Here is a 25,053-nt window from a genome sequence, read left to right as displayed (position 1 = left end):
ACTGAAGAACAAATATGTATCCCCAAATTGATATTTTTCACTCAGATATGCCAATCTCCTTCTTCCTTTAGATGTTGCACTCTCTACCAGATGCCTGCCCTGCATCCTCTTCATCCTTCTGTCCTCAGGTCAAATGCCGTCAACTCTGCCCACCCCAGAAAGTCCTTCTACAAGTATATTAAGTCACCACACATATCCCCAGACCATCCTAACCAAAGCAGATGGCTACCCATTGCTAATTATCATTGTGATTTGTTTTCTTCTTAGAGGTCAGTACTATTTATTTCCTTATTTAATGTCTATCTCCCTAACAAAGCACAAAAACACTTAGAAGAAGGGTTCTTATCTACCCAGCTCACTAGAGCATAACTGCACATCATATGGTTGAATGGATTTTAAATGAACCATTCTGTAGCCCCATAGAGTGCACTTTACCTTCCCCTTGCAGTCTGCACAATGTAAAAAAGATAAAATATATTGAGAAAGTCAGAAAGATGTGTGTATTGATGTTCTCAATAAGACTCTTCGTCTCTCCCTGGTAAAAAAACACACTTTATGAGTGTCTATAATGCTGATTATGACTTACACAGGTCAGTGTTGACAAGCAAGTGATTTTGAAGGGAGCATAATTGCCTGTAAAGGAGATGAGTAATTCTAAATGCTGAAATTTTACCCACAAGGTCTGCCTGATGGCAATAATGCTGCCTCGTGTCATATTCTGAGGATGTGGTGACAAAGTTGAGACAGAGATGAATGCAATTTCAACATCAGCCACTTTTCACAATAATTTATTTATAAGAAAATAAGCATACTTTGATTTATTGATTTAAAACTTTCAAGCAATAAAAATTTCTGACTGTATATGAATATATCATTTAATACTCTACATTTTTCTGTTTAATGTGCTTCCACGTTCAATACTTCATTTAATCCTAAAAAATACATTTTGAAGTTGGTACTACTGCTCTTTTTTCAACGAAAAAAATGTAATCAAGGAAATGAGACTATTGAAGAAAGAAAAATGTCATAAAGTTGGAGGCTTAAAGAACTAAAGGTAATGGTAAAATGGAAAAGGCAGGAATATAAATAACTTTCTCTTTTGCTCTGACATCTGCTTCTCTGTCTCTGCCTTCCCTGTCTCCCTCCCACCTTCCCTCCCTTTCACATCTTTTTCTGTTCCCATTTATCTTAAGTGTTTACCTTCATTCCATAGTCCCTTTTCAAAATAATATGTTTGGTTAATTGAGAATTTGCCAAAATATACTATTTAATAAATCTTTGAATGTGTATAAATTCTTCACAAAACTCCATACAGGTAGCATGGCCTATTCAAATATAAAATAATTTATTTTTGCTGTTTCCTCAACTCTTTATATATTTTTATGTGAGCTTCCCTGTTAGCTCACCTGGTAAAGAATCCACCTGAAATGCAGAAAACTCCAGTTCAATTCCTGGGTCAGGAAGATCTCCTGAATACACTCCAGTATTCTTGGGCTTCCTTGGTGGTTCCGACAGTCAAGAGCCCACCTGCAATGCAGGAGACCTGGGTTTGATCCCTGGGTTGGGGAGATCCCCTGGAGGAGGGCATGGCAACCCACTCTAGAATTCTTCCAATATAATCTTAAGACCAGGGTTTGTGCATATTTGTCTTGTTAGAAATTTTGCTTAAATACTAATTTCAATTAGTAAATCTCCCCCTTCCTGAACCTACTGAAAAATAAAATCACCTCTTCAGAACAATGTAACCCCATCTCCTTTGAATTCAGAATTTTCTTCATATTATTGTATTGTATGTTATATATATATTAATATATTTTAATCTATGTATGTTTATGCATAAATTTCAAGGCAAGTTATTATATATGCTAAATCACCTGTGAGATCATATATATGCCAGTATCAAGTGACCTAGGATATCATACATTTAGGATAAAAGTAACATCTTAGGGAAAACTCATTGGTTAAATAATTAACAATATAAATACAGATGCATATAGTTCCAAATTCTCCAAATAAACTTTCCTTCCAAAAGTGTTATAGATCAGACCACATCAGTCGCTCAGTCGTGTCCGACTCTTTGCGACCCCATGAATCGCAGCATGCCAGGCTTCCCTGTCCATCACCATCTCCCGGAGTACACTCAAATTCACGTCCATCGAGTCAGTGATGTCATCCAGCCACCTCATCCCCTGTTACCCCCTTTTCCTCCTGCCTCCAATCCCTCCCAGCATCAGTCTTTTCCAATGAGTCAACTCTTTGCATGAGGTGGCCAAAGTACTGGAGTTTCAGCTTTAGCATCGTTCCTTCCAAAGAACACCCAGGGTTGATCTCCTTTAGAATGGACTGGTTGGATCTCCTTGCAGTCCAAGGGACTCTCAAGAGTCTTCTCCAATACCACAGTTCAAAAGCATCAGCTCTTTGGCTCTCAGCTTTCTTCACAGTCCAACTCTCACATCCATACATGACCACAGGAAAAACCATAGACTTGACTAGATGGAGCTTTGTTGACAAAGTAATGTCTCTGCTTTTGCATATGCTATCTAGGTTGGTCATAACTGTCCTTCCAAGAAGTAAGCGTCTTTTAATTTCATGGCAGCAGTCACCATCTGCAGTGATTTTGGAGCCCCAAATAAAGTCTAACACTGTTTCCACTGTTTCCCCATCTATTTCCCATGAAGTGATGGGACTGGATGCCATGATCTTCGTTTTCTGAATGTTGAGCTTTAAGCCAACTTTTTCCCTCTGCTTTTTCACTTTCATCAAGAGGCTCTTTAGTTCTTCTTCACTTTCTGCCATAAGGGTGTTGTCATCTGCATATCTGAGGTTATTGAGATTTCTCCCAGCAATCTTGTTTCCAGCTTGTGTTTCTTCCAGTCCCGCATTTCTCATGATATACTCTGCATATAAGTTAAATAAGCAGAGTGACAATATACAGCCTTGATGTACTCCTTTTCCTATTTGCAACCAGTCTGTTGTTCCATGTTCAGTGTTATAAGACTTTAGCAAATCATATTTGATTTGTGTCAAAATAAAACGGTTCCTTATGGTTTTTCTCTTTCTGGTACATTTGTTCTACCATGCCAAAATAAGAAAGTTTGCAGCAGGTTCTTATTTTGTTTTCGAGCATAATGGTTAATGGTCTTTTCTGCTGTCCAAGTTTTCAAAGCCGTTACTTTTATCTGAGGCCTTTTTTCGGCTCTCATACTTTCCTGAATATTAATTACACGTGTAAATTTCTCTTACAACCACATCTCAGTCAGAACCAAATCAATGTATTCCTCCCATCACATTTATTCAGGCTCAGCCTCCTCTTCCATTACCCAGGTGACAAGTTGACAAAGTACCAAGCTTTAATTCTGTTTTGTTTTTCTTGGTGAGAAAATAATGATACAATGGATAATTTATGTACTCATTTCAGCCAGCATTAAATCATAGACCTGAAGGCTCTAACAGTTTGGAGGTCTTTCTCATCTAGAGTCTATGGGATGTATAGGTTTTGTTAAAAAAAAAAAATAGCATTATTCAAATACAAGATGTCAGTTCAGATATGTGGTTTCATTCCACAAAAAAACAATATATGTGACTGGAAAAAGTTGATTAAAATTTCATATCATATCTCCCTATTAAGAAAAGTATTTTCAGGCTCCTAGGGGATGTGTCAAACAGTAACAAGTTAAAGCCTTTTTCTCCACTTCTGCAAGCTTCCAGCTAACCTTTTCCAAACGTAGATTCTGAAATATAACTCATGTCAGTTGTCTCTTCCCCCGCTCCAGTGATTTACCTGCACTTCCTGGAACACACATTTCAAGTGTTTCAAGCAGCTTTTACTACATTCCCACATCCAGCTTCCACAAACTTGTCTACTTTCTGCTTGAAGAGCACATTAGCTTCTCAGTTTCTGAGTTGTTGGTGGAAAAAAAAAATGGAAGACTGAACATATGCACTTTTCTTCTCTGTTATAATTATCGTAAAAGGATGATAAAAAGTATGTAAAGTTATAAACCTCTAATTAAGAAAAACATAAAAATACAACCATCAGTAGAAGAAAAATATAGTTCTAAACAAATAAAAATGAAAGATGGAATTTTTTTTTAAAGGATACAATAATAGTAACCAGAAAAGTAAGCCTGAGAAAAACTTGTCTTGAGTTTACAAGGTACAGAAAATAACCCAGGAATCTTAAGCCTAATGTTATGAAAATACACACTGATCTGTCAACGCATATGGTTTTATGCTGGACATCTGATGGATTTTTTTAAATTCCAAAGGCTCATATTCTTTAAACATTATTTGTAGATTCCATATTTACAGACTGGCCTACTCACCAAAATTTATTTGTAACCTCAAAATCAATACTTGGGCACTTATGTGTTTATTCGTGGACATGTACACAGAGGAAAAAAGTTGCTGGACACACACGTTCCCAACTGAAGTCAAACAAGACAAAGCTCTGAATTATTTCTGCTCTCATGCTGTAAACAAGCATTCTTTTCAAAGTCAATTTAGTACCATATATATATATATACATTTTTTAATTTTTGTACTTTTTCTTGGTGATTTGATAATTCAAATTAATTAAAGAATTTAAATATTCTCCCAAGTATAGTACTGAAGTGTTGCTTAGTGTTCCTAAGTTCAAGGCTGTGATATACTTTATAGGGTAAATGTGTGTATTAGATCAGCTTCATTCATATGTAAGTTATAGTGCTGTTGGCTATGAGCTCAATCTTAATGAATCAAGAAGAAGATACATCCAGAAAAATGAAGAGGAAATGCATCACTTTGTCTATAAGAACACTTCAGAACATGCTAAAGCAACATCTATAATACAGAATGAGGCTATGGAAGATACAAGTAGTTCAACTTGTGGATTCATGAGGCGATGACCTATTTTTATAAAAAAAAAATTAATGGATGGCACTAGTGTGAGGCTGAAAGCCCGAAATACTTACAAATCACATTACCCAGAATCAGAAAAATGTTAAACCCTTTACAGCTAGTGCTGGCTGGCTTGGCTATTTGCAAAGGTAACACAGCAGTTGTGGTAGATTCTGCAAGTAAATAGAATGTGGAAGAATTTTAAAATACCTGCTAAGTGTTCTTCAGGAAAATGATTTTGTGAAGAGCAGATTTTTCAACAATGAAGAGACTAGCTTGTTTTACAACAACATTGCTAGCAAGCAAACTTAAATTACATATTTTGTGTTTTGGTTGATAAAAATGTCGTGACTGGAGGCTTGCAATAACCTAACCCCGTATTTCCCAAAGGACTAAAAGCTCAGTAAGGTCCATATAGTCAAGGCTATGGTTTTTCCGGTAGTCATGTATGATGTGAGAGTTGGACTATAAAGAAAGCTGAGCACCGAAAAATTGATGCTTTTGAAATGTGGTGTTGGAGAAGACTCTTGAAAGTCCCTTGGACTGCAGGGAGATCCAGCTAGTCCATCCAAAAGGAAATCAATCCTGAATGTTATTGGAAGGACTGATGCTGAAGCTGAAGTTCCAATACTTTGGCCACCTAATACAAAGAGCTGACTTATTTGAAAAGACTCTAATGCTGGGAAAGATTGAAGGCAGGAGAAGAAGGGGACAATAGAGGATGAGATGGTTGGATGGTATCACGGACTCAATGGAAATGAGTTTGAGTAAACTCCAGGAGCTGGTGATGGACAGGGAGGCATGGCATGCTGCAGTCCATGGGGTTGCAAAGAGTTGGACATGGACTGAACTGAATTGACTGATTCACTCATTCAGTCTCTGGGGTAACTTCCTAGAATATAACTATGGCAAATTATGAGAATTAACTGTATATTCAGCAGAAATTCCAGTTTAAGCTTTATAGTTACCTTTAAAGATGATTTTAAAGATCATCTCATGCTAATACCATCAATTAGAAAACCGTATCAAGAGAAACAAAGAATATTTAAGATGGATAGAAGAGGTCTTTACTAAATCTAATTCAGGAAAAAACTGGTAAATTTCAAAGCAGCTGTGCAAAAGATAAAGAAAGATCAAGGACAGAAGCGTGTCAGATAAACTGTAGTCTATGATGTGCACAAACGTCTTGAGTATTTCAGGGACATTGTCTATACAAGTGAGTAGTGTTAGTAAACCAAGTGCTCATGAATCCATAATCTACTGATTAGAATCAGTATGGAAGGATCAATGATTTAGGAACTAGGTCACTATCCTGTTCACATTTTTTAATTGGCCTATTTGTTGTTAATATGACAGCAATTAAAATTTCTGCTGACTCTTTCTGAGGAAAAACAATTAGAGCCAATTGGGAAGGAGAAGGATGGGTATCACAGAGTATGTGAGGAAACTGAGTAGTCAGCCTGAAGAAAGACACCCTGAGAGAAAAACAAAGGATGTCTTTAAACATTTGAGCATGTAGTATAGTGTGTACCTTAAATTTATTTTTATTTAATAAAATAAAAAGCAATGGTTGAAAAGTTACAAAGAGGAAGATCTCAACTAACTGTCGCAGGTAACACTGAACATATATTCATTCAATAATAAAACAGAATACATTGATGGGGTTCTGTTTTTTCCCTTTACTGCCCTAATTAATCAGTAATAGAGCAGTGCTTTGTCAGGGAGGATATGCAGGGAATTTCCCTTTGGGTGAAAGGATGTACCAAATGATGTTCAGGTTCCCAACCTCTAATTCTCCAATATGGTGTATATTATTCTCCTTATAAAAATGTATTAGCACAAGTCAATAAACAAATAATAAGGTAATGAACAATGTGTATGGATAGGAAAATTGTCAGGTAAATAAAACCTTTACTAAAACCCACTTGCTTTATATAAACAACTTGACAGGGAAATCTTGCTACATTATTTGGAATAAACAATCTCTTTCAAATATGATTCAGTAGAGAACTATAAAGCAAAAAGGATTGAATAGTGTACAGCAACAGTAACCACAAGGGTAACTAGAAGAAAAAAAGGATAGATGCACAGGATTAATTAAATTACAAATGTAATCACCTCAGGGAAACCAAACATGGGCAACAGAACAAATGATCACTCATCAATAACTGTAATTAATAAGTCACTCCAGAAGTTTAAGAGATTGGTCCTCAGGAGTTATAAAACAGAATTAACATGCTGGTGCCACCATTTCTGGTTTTGCATTCTCATCTCTAGGAGTGACAATATCTTTAAGCCATAGCTTTCTCATTTATAAAAACAAATAAATAATAATAACACCTCATTGCATTGTTGCAAGGATAACATTAGACAATGTAAAGGCCTTAGTACAGACCAAGCACAGAGTATAACCACCAAAACCTTTAGTAACAACACTAACAATATAAATTACTATACTGTACTAGCAATATAAATGTACTGTCATCATCGTATACAGCTGATAACTGGAATAATTTCATTGAAAAAACAGCATAAGAGTAGGTTCCTGAAGAAAGGCCAAGAATTAGATATGAAGTACTGTGAAGGGAATATTTCAGGGGACCAAATCAAAAAAGTCACAGAGAGAAGACATAATTTGACTGCTAACCTGACGACCAACTCCATAAAAACAAAATTGATTAAAATCCTACTTTCCCATTGCCCAGATTTAAAAAGAAAAAAAAAAAAAGGTGTCATCACTGACTCCTTTCTTTCTCTAATATCACATCATTTGTACAATCAATAAGTCTTATATGCTCACATTTTATTTTGTTTCAATTTAAAAAATACTTTTAAAAATGTGACTACTTGTCACCACCATGACTGCCACTACCCTGGCTAATAAAATCATCTCCCACCTTATGTGATATTTAAATCCCTGAGGCTAAGAAAACTTATCACCTAAAACTTATCCAAAATAATAAAAACAGTATAGCGTGACTTCCAATGTCACACAGGAATATTGTTTAACAAGCCTATTCAAGGAATATATAGTTTTAATCAAGATGGCCTTAATGTTCCCCTCAGCTCTACTTAAATTATAAGGATCAGAGCAGAATGAATGAAAAAGTAATGAAGGAAACCAACAGTAAATATTAATAAAACTAAAAGCTGGTTCTTTGAGAAGGTAAACAAAATTAAATGATCTATACACAGGCTTCTTTCTAACTATAGGCCCCCAACCTTCCTTTTCTTAGAACATGTATTTCAGAAAGCTTTATAATTGTAAATTCCCTCTCTGTCCTTTTGTGATGTATAAAAAACTTTTTAAAAGCCTTTAACCAGTCCATCCTAAAGGAGATCAGTCCTGGGTGTTCATTGAAGGGGCTGATGCTGAAGCTAAAACTCCAATACTTTGGCCATTTCATGCGAAGAGTTGACTTATTGGAAAAGACTCTGATGCTGGGAAGGATTGGGGGCAGGAGGAAAAGGGGACAACAGAAGATGAGATGGCTGGATGGCATCACCGACTCGATGGACATGAGTTTGAGTGAACTCCGGGAGTTAGTGATGGACAGGGAGGCCTGGTGTGCTGTGATTCATGGAGTCACAAAGAGTTGGACACGACAGAGTGACTGAACTGAACTGAGCTGACTGAACCAGTTTTCTGATCCAAGCCTGACTTTCTCATGGACCTGAGAGCCATTCCTTTGAAATGTAATCATCAAAAAGGATAGATCCCCTTTCTCCCTGTCTCCATGTAAGGTAGGAGCCTACCTTTAATCAATCTCAATTAGCAAAATCAGAAGGCCTAACTACAGAGCAAAAGAGTTGAAACATCAGAAATAATTCAATGTGCTAGACATATTCAACTGATAAGTGTCTCTGATAATATTCTCCAGTATTTTTCCACTCAATTCACCTCAGTGATGAAAAACTCTCCTCCCTTTTGTTTCAGGGAAGCTAAGTTCAGACTTCAGTTTTGTTTTTTTACACTACTGGAATAGCGGTGAATAAAGTTTCCCCTGCCTTTTAAACTTTGGTGAAATTTTGCTTTGCCATTCTCCAGGATAATGGATGTATCTTTGATTTTTATTAGATTTTGTTAGAGTTCAGACACAGTGAAGATAAACACTGGGGCTTCTGCAGTGGCTCAGTGGTAAAGAGTCTGCCTGCAATGCAGGAGCCACAGGAAAGGCAGGTTCCATCCCTTGGGCTGGAAGATTCCCTGGAGGGGGATATGGCAATCCACTCCAGTATCCTTGCTTGGAGAATCCCATGGACAGAAGAGACTGGTGGGCTACAGTTAATGGGATCAAAGTGTCTGACACAACTGACAGAAGCAACTTAGCAGACACAAAGATAAACATTAACTTGTAGATTTCTCTCTGGTGGAGGAAAAAAAAAAAAAAAACTACCTAAAATGTTACAGATTAAAAAAAAGAAAACCAATAATCTCAACAATTAAAAAAAATCATTTAAAACTATAAAGTCCATTTCTGATTTAAAAAAAAAAAAAACTCAGTAAATTAGTAATAAAAGAATTTCCTAGGCCTGATAAAGGCATCTACAAAAATCCTAATGCTAACAATGTACTTCCTGATGTAAGATGGGATTTGTTTTCTTTTTTGCCTCTAATATAATGTACAAGACAAAGATATCTGCCATCACTTCTATTCTTGCCTGGAGAATCCCATGATCAGAGGACCCTAGTGGGATCACAAGTGATTAAACCACCACCTTAGTGACTAAACCACCACCATACAACATTGTACTGGAGGTACTTGCCAGTGCAATAAGGAAAAAAAATAAAAAGCATCAGAATCAGAAAGATTTAAAGTTGTCTTTAGAGAGGACAAAACTATCAAAGTAGAAAATATTACATTTCATTACATTACTAAGAAATCAATGAACTGAACACCAGAACTGATGAGTCTAACAGGGTTACAGAATTCAAGATCTATTTTCTTAAAAGCAGTAGTATAGTAACAGACAAGTGGAAAATTAGAACTATTACTTATAATAGAAGCTATATTACCAGATACCTAGGGATAGATCATCCACGTGACGGGAAAGACCTGTATATTGAGAACTTCAAACTTTGTGAAGAGGAATTTAATGATCTAAATAAGTGGAAATAAATATTATGGTCATGAGACTAAAAAAAAATCAATTTTATTGAGAAAAAATTCTCTGTAAATCAATCTATAGCTTCAATGCAATCTCAATCAATATTCTAATAGGCTTTTCTTCCCCCTAGAAGTTGAAAAAATTATACCTAACTTCTAACAGAAATACAAAGGGCCTAGAAAACCATAAGTTTGATAAAACCTGCAGACTCCTGTCATGTTTAGCTCTTGACACTTCCCTTCCTTGCCTCTTTGCTCCTTTCCTCTGACCCATCTTCTCGGCCTTCTCTTTCTGGAACCCACATGTGACATATGTTAGATCCCCTTGAATATATTTTGTATTATCATACATGCATCCAACTCTTTCATATTAATAAAATACTTTTATTTAACAACTTTTGGCACCAAAATACAGAGAGGGATCAGGAAACTGAATTTGTGCATACAGAATACTAACCTCTTCTTGAGACTATAAAATTAAAAGTACAAAGAACAGAGGATAGAAAACTGAAAATAATTTAAACGTAATTATAAAGGCAAATATCTGTGTTTTTGGGCTTCCCTGGTAGCTCAGATGGTGAAGAACCTGCCAGCAATGCAGTAGACCTGGATTTGATCCCTGGGTCAGGAAGGTCCCCTGGAGAAGGGAACGGCAACCCACTCCAGTATTCTTGGAGAATTCCAAGGACAGAGGAGCTTGGTGGGCTACAGTCCATGAGATGGCAAAGAGTTGAATGTAACTGAGCAACACACACATACACATACACATCTTACATGGTAGGTAGTCATGAAACTAGCCACATTAGACAATACAACTTTTAAAATTACCTAACTTCATTGTACAGAGTTAGAGATAAGCAATAAAAAGCAAGAACATCAACTGTCAAAAATAAAATAAGTAGGTGGGGGTGGAGGACCATATAGAGAGAAACCCGCATCTCTCATAGCAAGAATCTATAGAAAATGCCCACGTTCTCAGATCAACAAGTGAATAGGAAAGAATACCGTTAACTATTATGGTGATAATCACAAAAACTAAAAATAGAAATAATTTAAAGTGTTACATATTTGGGAGGAGGACTGATTGTAGGCAGAAGTACTGGTCAAGTATTTTTGAAGTTGCATTTCTGTATTATGTTTTATATAATTATATGAATGTACAGTTGCCAATTTAAGAACTGAACTAAATGAATTGATGTCTATTTTTCAATGAACCAAACTAGGTATTATACATACATGAATAAAGAGAAAAATATGACTTTCAAAATACATATAAAAGGAAATGTTTCACTAGGAAACAAATACAATTCAATAAAATGACACTGTTTTAGAAATCAGTCATAAGGAAAAACAGACAGAAATACAGGCAAATATGTATATACAGTAATGTTGTTTGCTCCAGCAAATAGAAAACTAAACAATCAACAATGAGGAAATGGTTAAATATACTATGAAACACTATGCATATCTTTAAAGTTACATTTTTGAAGAATTTTAGACAAAGAGAAAAAATGACTATATGGTAGCAGGTTAAAAATCACTATCAAAATTGATGTAATAAAATAACACCAATTGACAAAGAAGAAATACTTACATAGTAAGACTGGAATGAGGTTTGTGACAATGTACAGGAGACAGGGATCAAGACCATCCCCATGGAAAAGAAATGCAAAAAAGAAAAATGGCTGTCTTGGGAGGCCTTACAAATAGCTGTGAAAAGAAGAGAGGTGAAAATCAAAGGAGAAAAGGAAAGATATAAGCATCTGAATGCAGAGTTCCAAATAATAGCAAGAAGAGATAAGAAAGTCTTCTTCAGCGATCAATGCAAAGAAATAGAGGAAAACAACAGAATGGGAAAGACTAGGGATCTCTTCAAGCAAATTAGAGATACCAAGGGAACATTCCATGCAGATGGGCTTGATAAAGGACAGAAATGGTCTGGACCTAACAGAAGCAGAAGATATTAAGAAGAGGTGGCAACAATATACGTAAGACCTGTACAAAAAAGATCTTCACGACCCAGATAATCATGATGATGTGATCACTAATCTAGAGCCAGACATCTTGGAATGCAAAGTCAAGTGGGCCTTAGAAAGCATCACTACGAACAAAGCTAGTGGAGGTGATGGAATTCCAGTTGAGCTATTTCAAGTCCTGAAAGATGATGCTGTGAAAGTGCTGCACTCAATATGCCAGTTAATTTGGAAAACTCAGCAGTGGCCACAGGACTGGAAAAGGTCAGTTTTCATTCCAATCACAAAAAAGGCAATGCAAAAGAATGCTTAAACTACCACACAATGGCACTCATCTCACATGCTAGTAAAGTAATGCTCAAAATTCTCCAAGCCAGGCTTCAGCAGTACATGAACCGTGAACTTCCTGATGTTCAAGCTAGTTTTAGAAAAGGCAGAGGAACCAGAGATCAAATTGCCAACATCCGCTGGATCATGGAAAAAGCAAGAGAGTTCCAGAAAAATATCTATTTCTGCTTTATTGACTATGCCAAAGCCTTTGACTGTGTGGATCACAATAAACTGTGGAAAATTCTGAAAGAGATGGGAATAGCAAACCACCTAACCTGCCTCTTGAGAAATCTGTATGCAGGTCAGGAAGCAACAGTTAGAACTGGACATGGAACAACAGACTGGTTCCAAATAGGAAAAGGAGTAGGTCAAGGGTGTATATTGTCACCCTGCTTATTTAACTTATATGCAGAGTACATCATGAGAAACGCTGGACTGAAAGAAACACAAGCTAAAATCAAGATTGCCGGGAGAAATATCAACAGCCTCAGATATGCAGACGACACCACCCTTATGGCAGAAAGTGAAGAGGAGCTAAAAAAGCCTCTTGATGAAAGTGAAAGAGGAGAGCGAAAAAGTTGGCTTAAAGCTCAACATTCAGAAAACGAAGTTCATGGCATCCAGTCCCATCACTTCATGGGAAATAGATGGGGAAACAGTAGAAACAGTGTCAGACTTTGTTTTTTTGGACTCCAAAATCACTGCAGATGGCACTGCAGCCATGAAATTAAAAAACGCTTACTCCTTGGAAGAAAAGTTATGACCAACCTAGATAGCATATTCAAAGCAGAGACATTACTTGGCCGACTAAGGTCCGCCTAGTCAAGGCTATGGTTTTTCCTGTGGTCCTGTATGGATGTGATAGTTGGACTGTGAAGAGGAATTAATGCTTTTGAACTGTGGTGTTGGAGGAGACTCTTGAGAGTCCCTTGGACTGCGGGGAGATCCAACCAGCCCATTCTGAAGGAGATCAACCCTGGGATTTCTTTGGAAGGAATGATGCTAAAGCTGAACTCCAGTACTTTGACCACCTCCTGTGAAGAGCTGACTCATTGGAAAAGACTCTGATGCTGGGAGGGATTAGCGGCAGGAGGAGAAGGGGACAACCAAGGATGAGATGGCTGGATGGCATCACGGACTTGATGGACGTGAGTCTGAGTGAACTCCGGGAGTTTCTGATGGACAGGGATGCCTGGCGTGCTGGGATTCATGGGGTCGCATTTAGTCGGACACGACTGAGTGATTGAACTGAACTGATCTGAAGACTGGATACAATATTGTGAATAGTGGTAAAAACATGATTTTTATTTTAACCACTACAGCTTTCTATAATTTTAAGATTTTTATTATGGTCAAGTGATAATTTTTATTAAAAAAAAAAAAACCTAAGCATTATATAATAAAAATGAAAAAACATAGTAACTGATGCGTAGAGCTCAGAGTGATGCCACAAATCAGTCAATATTCCTCATCAACATGCCAAGATGCTATTGATTTCCCCATCTTGCCAACTGTCTAACTCAATTTGATATTGTGGTGTATTTTATGTCCGTGCTTTATTCACAAGACATTGGTTAATTTTCTCAGTGAACTCTGTGTCCTTGATGTTTCTTAAGTTCTAAATTACAAAAGAGCTTGTGAATTAGACAGAACTAGTACTCTGATCTCCTGACACTATGATGCAGACTTTGAATTAGATTCAGAAGAAGCAATGAAGCATGGGTAACAATGATCCTTTTTTAATATTGAAATAAAAATTGATTGTATTTCCCCTCAGGAAACTGAGTTGAGAAAAGGGCAAAAAGATCTGGCAGATAGTAAGTAACAATTTTTCATATACAGAAAGTTAATTAGAGAAAAATTTAAAATAAGAAAATTTTCATCCAGAAAATTTAAGTGACAAAGAGCCATATGTAATTTTTAAAATATTCTTCAACCTAGATATTTCAGGAAAACTCTTAGCTTGAACTTATTTCTTTTTTATTTTCTACATTATTACTTTGTAAATTCTACAATCAAGAATTTTTTTATGTGTATGTGTGTGTGCCCACTGTCTAGACTGATCTTTGGAAAATGTAATAAAATAAATTACTATAAAAATGATTACATGCCACTATATCATAGCAATGCTAATTTCAATAACATTCTTTAAATGTGGTCTCACTTTCTTAACCCATTTTAAGGGCCATTGACAAACATTTCACAGTTTGTAGCAGTCCATTATCACTTTTCCAGCAGTACTGCTCATGATAATTCTGGACATTCTTTCTTGCATCAGTTCAATTTGTCACTCAGTTGTGTCCAACTCAGCAACCCCATGAACCGGAGTACACCAGGCCTCCGTGTCCATCACCAACTCTCAGAGTTTATTCAAACTCAGGTCCATCGAGTCGCTGATGCCATCCAACAATCTCCTCCTTCATTGTACCCTTCTCCTTCCACCTTCAATCTTTCCAAACATCAGGGTCTTTTCAAATCATTCAGTTCTTTGCATCAGGTGGCCAAACTATTGGAGCTTCAGCATTAGCATCAATCCTTCCAATGAATATTCAGGACTGATTTCCTTTAGGATAGACTGGTTTGATCTCCTTGCAGTCCAAGGGACTCTCAAGAGTCTTCTCCTACACCGCAGTTCAAAAGCATCAATTCTTCAGTATTCAGCTTTCTTTATAGTCCAACTCTCACATCTATACATGACTACTGGAAAAACCACAGCTTTGACTAGATGGATCTTTGTCAGCGAAGTAATGTCTCTGTTTTTCAATATGCTGTCTAGGTGGGTCATAACTTTTCTTCCAAGGAGCAGGCATCTTTTAATTTTATGGCTGCAGTCACCATCTGCAGTGATTTTGGAGCCCCAAAAAATAAAGTCTCTCACAATTTACACTGTTTCCCCATCTGTCATGACCTCATGGGACCGGATACCATGATCTTAGTTTTCAAAATGCTGAGCTTTAAGCCAACTTTTTCACTCTGCTTTTTTACTTTCATCAAGAGGCTCTTTATTACCTCTTCACTTTCTGCCATAAGGGTGGTGTCATCTGGATATCTGAAGTTATTGATATTTCTCCCAGCAATCTTGATTCCAGCCTATGCTTCATCCAACTTGTCATTTTGCATGATGTACTCTGCATATAAGTTAAACAAGCAGAATGACAATATACAGCCTTGACATACTCCTTTCCCAATTTGGAACCAGTCTGTTGTTCCATGTCCAGTTCTAACTGTTGCCTCTTGATCTGCATACAGATTTCTCTGGAGACAGGTCATGTGGCCTGGTATTTCCATCTGTTTAAAAATGTTCCACTGTTTGTTGTGAACCACAGAGTCAAAGGCTTTGGCATAGTCAATAAAGCAGAATTAGATATTTTTCTTGAACTCTTATGCTTTTTCAATGAATTCATTTGATGCTGGAAACTTTATCTCTGGTTCCTCTGCCTTTTCTAAATCCAGCTTGACAAGTATATCCTTTATAAGCTTACATATTTAAAGATGTTTTTCATTCCAATCCCAAAGATAGGCAATGCCAAAGAATGCTCAAACTACCGCACAACTGCACTCATCTCACACGCTGGTAAAGTAATGCTCAAAATTCTCCAAGCCAGGCTTCAGCAATATGTAAACCGTGAACTTCCAGACATTCAAGCTGGTTTTAGAAAAGGCAGAGCAACCAGAAATCAAATTGCCAAAATCTACTGGATCATGGAAAAAGCAAGAGAGTTTCAGAAAAAGATCTATTTCTGCTTCATTGACTATGCCAAATCCTTTGACTATGTGGATCACAATAAATTGTGGAAAATTCTGAAAGAGATGGGAATACCAGACCACCTGACCTGCCTCTTGAGAAGCCTATATGCAGGTCAGGAACCAACAGTTAAAACTGGCCATGGAACAAGAGACTGGTTCCAAATAGGAAAAGTAGTGCATCAAGGCTGCATATTGTCACCCTGCTTATTTAACTTATATGCAGAGTATATCATGAGAAATGCTGGGCTGGAAGAAGCAAGAGCTGGAATCAAGATTGCTGGGAGAACTATCAACAACCTCAGATATGCAGATGACACCACCCTTATGGCAGAAAGTGAAGAGGAATTAAAAAGCTTCTTGATGAAAATGAAAGAGGAGAGTGAAAAAGTTGGCTTAAACCTCAACATTCAGAAAGCTAAGGTCATGGCATCTGGTCCCATCACTTCATGGGAAATAGATGGGGAAACAGTGGAAACAGTGTTGGCCTTTATTTTTGGGGGCTCCAAAATCACTGCAGATGGTGACTGCAGCCATGAAATTAAAAGACGCTTACTCCTTGGAAGAAAAGTTATGACCAACCTACACAGTATATTGGAAAGCAGAGACATTACTTTGCCAACAAAAGTCCATCTAGTCAAGGTTATGGTTTTTCCTATCGTCATGTATGGATGCGAGAGTTGGACTGTGAAGAAGGCTGAGTGCTGAAGAATTGATGCTTTTGAACTGTTTTGTTGTGGAAGAGTCTTGAGAGTCCCTTGGACTGAAAGGAGATCCAACCAGTCCATTCTAAAGGAGATCATCCCTGGGATTTCTTTGGAAGGAATGATGCTAAAGCTGAAATTCCAGTACTTTGGCCCCCTCATGTGAAGAGTTGAATCTTTGGCAAAGACTCTGATGCTAGGAGGGATTGGGGGCAGGAGGAAAAGGGGATGACAGAGGATGAGATAGCTGGATGTCATCAGCAACTCGATGGATGTGAATTTGAGTGAACTTCAGGAGATGGTGATGGACAGGGAGGCCTGGTGTGCTGTGATTCATGGGGTCGCAGGGAGTCGGACACGACTGAGCGACTGAACTGAACTGAACTGAACTGAAATGAAAGACACATATCCTTTACTAACTTACACATTTCTTGTTTAATCGCTAAGTTGTGTCAGACACTTTTTTGACCCCATGGACTGTAGCCCCAACCCCAAGCTGCTCTATCCATGGGATTTCCCAGGCAAGAATACTGAAGTGAAATGTGGTTTCCTTCTCCAGGGATTCTCCTGACCTAGGGATGGAATCTGCGCCTCTGGCATTAACATGCAGGTTCTTTGCCACTGAGCCACCTGGGAAGGGTTGCATATTTCTTACAAGTGTATAAAATCTATGTACTTCAAAAGTCACTCTATCTTTCTACCTATATTTACAGAAACACACACATATAATATACACATATAAATTTTTTTTCTAGTGGAGAAATTACTTTGAAAAGCGAATCCAGAATATATAGTGCTTAAAAACATGATTTTTGAAGTCAGGAGTACAGTCTCTCATTTACTAGCTATGTGGCCATGAGCTCGTAGCTTGGCCATGTTGAACTTTCATTAAATAACTGTAATTCTCAAGAAGAGGACCTGACACGGGAAATGAAGTATACAAATGCTAAGCATAGTGTTTGCTATGAGAATTGGTATGAGAAAACATTTGATAAATGATATTACTATTATTAATACATTTACTGATAACCCGTTACTGAGCTCGCTTCAATTCAGAAGTAAACATCATAGTTCCATGTACACCAAATTTACAGTTCTGAATAAGGATACAAAGGATAAAAAGTCTGTGACATTTTAAGTTCCTATCCATACTCTTATTTGCCTATCAACTTACAGTTTTGAGTTCTATTTGCTCGTTATTTTTTTAAACAAAGAAATGAAAAAAGTCATTTTCAAAGTTTTTTGTTGTCTCCGTTGTGGGGTCTGTACCTTTTTGTTTTTCAAGAGAAAGTCATCTTCCAAGTTCAGGCACTAGGATTCATGCTTGTTTTCTTTATTTCTGGGCACACTGCATGTTCTGGTATTTTAATCATTCATATACTCTAGTTTTTATCATACCATGTAGTTCAGATTCTGAACCCATAATTCTACTAAATCACTTAAGAATTGCACCCTCCTAACACTATTAATTTTGGTCTATTTTTACATTTTCTGTACAAAATGACTAATCACTAATCAGGAAAAGCTACAATTTTCTGATTGTTCTTCTACTTTGCACCTAAATATGTTGTCTTTTTTTTTTTTTCCAACTATAACTGAATGACAAGCAACCTGGCCAAAGTTGTCACTTTTTTTTTTCATAGAACTATCAGTTCTATTTTCCATTTTCTTAGAGACAGTATCCATGTTAAATTTTGAGTTTTTAAACCTTGGTTTAGAAGCCCAATATGAATCACCAGAGAACAACTGTTTAAAATATGTATGTGATTTTAACAAGTTAAAATGATGAAGTAGTCCAAAGTCAAATGATGAAGTAGTTCTAATCAAATCATACAGCTGTGGCTATTTGAGGAACATATTTAATCATTCTGTATCTGTTTCCTCATATCTAAGATAGGGATAATATTAGTGCTAGCCTCTTAAGGTTAAGGATCAAATGATTTAATATAAATTAAATGTTGTGTCTGCACACAGTTAAACCATTTAGTAATGACTATTATTAACATTTCCTTTTCCACATGAGGCTTTTAAAGCTAATATCTTGATGCTAAATTCAGGTCTTTACATCCTCACGGATCTTTTGAGAAGATATTAACTTATTTTCTGTTCTTGCATCGAATCCTAATCCAATTTTACTATGCTTTATAGAATGGTGCTTAGAAGGTCCAATGTCTTCCTATACAATAACTCTCCCTATGATCAACTAGATAACCCTTGATTTATCCTTCTCCAGTTCCCTCTAGACTTCAGAATCAATACTAATAGTTGATTCACTTTACTATATGGTAGAAACTAGCAATACTGTAAGCAACAATACTCCAACAAAAATGTAAAAAAAAGAACAGTACAAAGCCACTAAAGTCATAGAGAAAATTTATATTTGCAGTTAAGGTGTGGGGGTGCAAACTAGAAGAAAGCAGTCAAAATGTGCAAGCATCCAGTTATAAGATAAATAAGCACTAGTACGCAGATGACACCACCCTTATGGCAGAAAGTGAAGAGGAACTAAAAAGCCTCTTGATGAAAGTGAAAGTGAAGAGTGAAAAAGTTGCCTTAAAGCTCTACATGCAAAAAACAAAGATCATGGCATTCGGTCCCCTCACTTCATGGGAAATAGATGGGGAAACAGTGGAAACAGTGTCAGACTTTATTTTTGGGGGCTCCAAAATCACTGCAGATGGTGACTGCAGCCATGAAATTAAAAGACGCTTACTCCTTGGAAGAAAAGTTATGACCAACCTAGATAGCATATTCAAAAGCAGAGACATTACTTTGCTGACTAAGGCCCGTCTAGTCAAGGCTATGGCTTTTCCAGTAGTCATGTATGGACTGTGAAGAAGGCTGAGGACCGAAGAATTGATGCTTTTGAACTGTGGTGTTGGAGAAGACTCTTGAGAGTCCCTTGGACTGCAAGGAAATCCACCAGTCCATTCTGAAGGAGATCATCCCTGGGATTTCTTTGGAAGGAATGATGATAAAGCTTAAACTCCAGTACTTTGGCCACCTCATGCGAAGAGTTGACTCATTGGAAAAGACTCTGATGCTGGGAGGGATTGGAGGCTGGAGGAGAAGGGGACGACAGAGGATGAGATAGCTGGATGGCATCACTGACTCGATGGACGTGAGTCTGAGAGAACTCCGGGAGTTGTTGATAGACAGGGAGGCTTGGTGTGCTGCGATTCATGGGGTTGCAAAGAGTCGGACACGACTGAGCGAATGAACTGAACTGAACTGAACTGAACTGAACTGATGGATGTAATACACAACATGATGATGATAGCTAACATTGCTCTGTGGTATGCAGGAAAGTTAGAATACATTCTAAGAATTTCCATCACAGGGATAAAATTTTTCTTATCTCTTTCTTGTATGTATATGAAACAATAGATGTTAGCTGAGCCTATTGTGATAATTATTTCACAATATATGTAAATCAGTGATACTTAAAAACATTGACTTTGTGTTGGTCTCCCACCCAACAGTAGGAAAAGTTCTAACAGTATGGAAATAGACATCATATCTCTAAGTATGACCATGAGATAAAGTATGACCATGTCAAGAAGTTTATATTTGTCATCAAAAGCAGTGCATGTGTACATACCAGGTGGTCAGTCATGTCCAACTCTTTGTGACCCCATTAAATGCAGCCTGCCAGGCTCTTCTATCCATAGAATTTTACAGGCAAGAATATTGGAGTGGGTTACTACTTCCTCCTCCAGGGATCTTCCCAAGCCAACAATTGAACCCACAGAAGCAGAGGGTGGCCTAAAATGGTATGATTATGCCTCTAATTAAGCCTCAACTTCCAGTTTCTAAGTATAAAGTGAAGTGAAGTGAAGTCACTCAGTCATGCCCAACTCTTTGCAACCCCATGGACTGTAGCCTACCAGGCTCTGAGGAGCCTCTCAGTCCATGGAATTTTCCAGACAAGAATACTGGAGTGGGTTGCCATTTCCTTCTCCAGGGGATCTTCCCAACCCAGGGATCGAACCCAGTTCTCCTGCACTGAAGGCAGATGCTTTACGATTTGAGCCACCAGGGAAGCCTTCTCTAAATATAAACAATTTCTCAAATCCTGTTGACATTCCTCAAAAATTCATGCAGCAAAATTTTTCAATATTGCCTACTGAACACTGACTTCCATATTAAATCATAGTTCAGCTTCAATACAAAAGGTTATAAATAGATCCATCAGTCTGACCTCTTTACTAATTTTAGGATTCATAATACATCACTGATTTAGTAAGAACTTACTGCCTCATAAAGCTCTTCTCTGAAGACCACTAACTCCATGATTATTTAGGAAGATTTGTCTTTAAATCTTTATTTTGATTTTATATACAGCTAAGCAGAGATATCAAAGTTATATTCACCTATCATGCATTTTTATAAGAAACTACCAGAGTACGGCCATGAAGTAGTCTTTCTTTGATAAAATGAAGAAGAGAAAGAGATAGTTTGATCATGTCTTCCACAGTAAAATTCACTGAAAAATTTTACCAAGATCTACAGAAAAGAAAATAATAATACTTTTTAGTCGTATAATCTGTCTTCCCATTTTGTCTACAATGCATTCTAATTCAAACTTTATTTAAAGATTAATATTCTTACAGCAGAATTTCAGGGGTATAATTCCTCAAGTTAAACTTTCTAAGGTTCCATGGTATTTTTGGAATGAGGGCTAATTCTAGGTTGAGTCAGGGTACAAAAATGAATCTGGTCATCTTAGTACGTCAGAAAATAAAAAATTCTCCGGAAAAGTGATAGGTCCATAAACCATAGACATGCAGCCAGTTTAAGGAAGCTTCCACTAACCATATCTCAGACAATTTGAGTTTCCTCTCCAAAAATAATAAGCATAATAAATTATAAGCTATAGGGAGAAAGATAGAAAAATATACATCTTTACTAATAGTAATAGATATAAAATAAATTAGGGTAGAAGGGAAACTGATATTCCTTATAGTACAAATACTAACTGGTGAATATGGAAAGAGTGTTGGAGTTGAAAATCATGACTTTATCACCAAGGTAACTATTATTTTACATTTGCATCATCAATAGATGCCAAACTCAGAAGCAAATGTTCTAAGTGAGCAGAGTATTTGCATCTTTCTGAAGTATCCTGACAGATGGCTTATTAGTTGCAAGGGAAAAATCAGTCACTGCTCTTTGTCAAGGGCAACACATTGATCAGATGATCAAAACTAATAATATCACCAATGAGGGGCAGATTGATATTGTGTAAGTTCAGCTGTGATGACCTAAAAAGTATATAGTATTATGTATGTGTTGTATCACGTTCTAGCCAGGAATGTAAAACATGAATATAATCATAAGGAAATATCAGACTAATTCAAAGTTAGGAGTATTTCATTTTAAAGGGTGATTGCATTATTCAAAAGTAACAATTTAATAAAGAAAAAGAAAGTCTTTGAATATACCCTAGCTTAAAAGTGATGTGACAACTAAATGCAATACTTGATCTAAGACTGGATTCTCACTGCTGCTGCTGCTGCTGCTGCTAAGTCGTCAGTTGTGTCTGACTCTCACTAGAGTAACAAAATTGCTACCATGCACATTATTCGGTCAAAAACTAAACTATAAGTAACAGATTTGATAAAATTATTGTATCAAAGATAAGTTTGCTTAAATTGGTAACTATATGCTAAAGCTGAAATTCCAGTACTTTGGCCACCTCATGCAAAGAGTTGACTCATTGGAAAAGACTTTGATGCTGGGAGGGATTGGGGGCAGGAGAAGAAGGGGACGACCGAGAATGAGATGGCTGGATGGCATCATTGACTCGATGGACACAAGTCTGAGTGAACTCCGGGAGTTAGTGATGGACAGGGAGGCCTGGCGTGGTGCGATTCACGGGGTCACAAAGAGTCGGACACAACTGAGTGACTGAACTGAACTGAACTGATATGCTTACGTAAGAAAGTAATTTTACTCTTAAGAACTACCTAGCAACATTATCTAAAGGATTTAATATTTATAATTTCTTCTCATGGTTCAAAAAAAGAACACTATATGGAGAGAGTGTATTAAGTTTCTTCTGGTTGTAAGTCTGAGGTTCATTCCTCCCTAGGTATCTGCTAGAAAACTTCCAATTCTTTAAAAGCCTCTCCCATTTCTTTGTGCATCTTCAAACTCACAACAGCATATGGAATCCTCACATTTTGAATCACTCTGTCCCATCTTCTATCACATCTGTCTTCTGACTTTTAAAATGTCCATATGATTATATAAAACCCACCAGGATAAAATCTGTGTCTTAAGGTTAACTGTCTTGGGAGTTTAATTACATTTGCAAAATCTCCTTCTAAGTAGTTTTCATATTACTGCTTGAGTGAATGACCAAGAAACAGTAATCTTGGGGGCTGGAAGGAGAAGATCTTCAGAATTCTGCTTACCACAGCTGGAGACATATAGATGATAGATAAAGTATGACTGATAGATAATAATGATAGAACAAAATTAATAAAGCAAAATGGGTAAGATAATAACACAGAAAGTAAAATATGCTCCTGTACTAGTAACTTTAAGTTTGAAATTATTTTCAAATAGAAATTTCAAAGATATTTAAGGTTTTATGTTAAAGACAATCAATAATATTGTCCCAAACTATCTTTTTCATTTTTGTCAACAGTTACTTCTGTAAGTTATCTGTAGATAAGTTATCTGTAGATATCTGTTGTCTGTCAATACCCAGGAGAAAGCTCATGCTCTCTTAACACCTTACTTTCCTTATATTCTTTCAGGTAGCAGTGGTTGAACTGTTTCCAAGACAAAAAAGAAAAAAAAAAAAAAAAGTTAATTTTTTGGGGCAAGAGGAGGAACATAATAAACAAAAAAAGTATTCAAATTCTATTTTGACACTGTAGAAGTTCAAAGTATAGAAAAGTCTGGCTAACAACATGTACTGTAAAATTACTGATGCATTAAAAATGAGAGTTTTCCTGCTTATTGCTTTTAACTAATAAACAAGGTCCAAAAGTACAGATTCCAAAGTATCCCTCTGCTCTAAATAAACTACTTGCTAAGACACAGCAAAAAGCCAGTATCTCAACATTACCTCATTATTTACTCAGCCTAAATGAGGAGAAGCTTCAGATGTTCCAGGAATTTTAAATACAGTCATTGCCAAATAAGATGTGTGGCATATGCCCCCTTCCCTCTTGTGACTCAGTATGTCTGTGTTTTTCATGAGATGAGGCAGTACATTTTTACCACTTTGGAGAAAAGGAGGCTTTATTTAAACCACTTGAAAGAATTTGTCTGTAAGAAGGAAGACCAGCACCTCATCCTCAAACCAAGTGACCGTTGACATGTAGAAGATCAAACATAGACTATGACTGCTCAATACTAATACTAATTTTGTCAGTTAAAGAAGGAGAGATTTGAAGCATCCTAAAATTTGAGGGATATAAGACAAAAATTCATAACATCTTAAATGGGTCAGCATAGACAACTCAAGTGGTATTCTCTCTTGAACCAGTTTGTCCGAGAAGTCTGTGTGGTAAGGTGAAATGACTCCAGCAGAGAGAGATTGTGGTATGCCAACAGGCAGAAATAAACTTCAAGGGATTATAAGAAATCAGGGGGATATGGTACCATCCATGCAGATAAATGTGTAATGCAACAGATTCCACTTTGTGGGGAGGTTAGAAATCTCTAAAGGATCCATCAAACCTTCCAATGAGAAGAGAGTCTTTGTTTGGAAATATGCCTAGCTAGATGTTTTGATAGACAAAAAAATAATGATAAAAAGATTCAGCTATGTTAAATTGTTTTCCGTTTGTCCTGATTTTCTTTCATCTCTTCGTTATACAGTTGTATAGACAAGTTATACAATGTCTGTAGGAGAAGACAGGACTCCCAAACATTGCAAGTTCTGCAGCCTACAAGTATTTATGTATTTTTATGATTGAAGGAATATTCTTAATCTTTACAAATTGGAGCTATAACACAGCTTATGCCTCATTTTCCTTGACAGAGACAGTCATATTTTCTCATATTTCAAGATGCTAGTTTGAAATTAGATGGCCTAGACATTTACTAGGACTTCCCTGGTGGCACAGACAGTAAAGAATTTGCCTGCAATGCAGGAGACCTGGGCTTGATTCCTGGGTCGGGAAGATCCCTTGGATAAGGGAATTGCAACCCACTCTAGTATTCTTGCCAGGAGAATCCAACAGACAGAGGAGCCTGGAGGGCTACAGTCCATGGGATCGCAAAGAGTTGGTTATGACTGAGCAGCTAACACACACAAACAAATTGACCTAAAACCTAATCAACCCTTTATTATGT

This window comes from Budorcas taxicolor, chromosome 23, assembly GCF_023091745.1.
Source record: "Budorcas taxicolor isolate Tak-1 chromosome 23, Takin1.1, whole genome shotgun sequence".
NCBI lineage: Eukaryota > Metazoa > Chordata > Mammalia > Artiodactyla > Bovidae > Budorcas > Budorcas taxicolor.
This window is presented reverse-complemented; position numbering follows the sequence as displayed.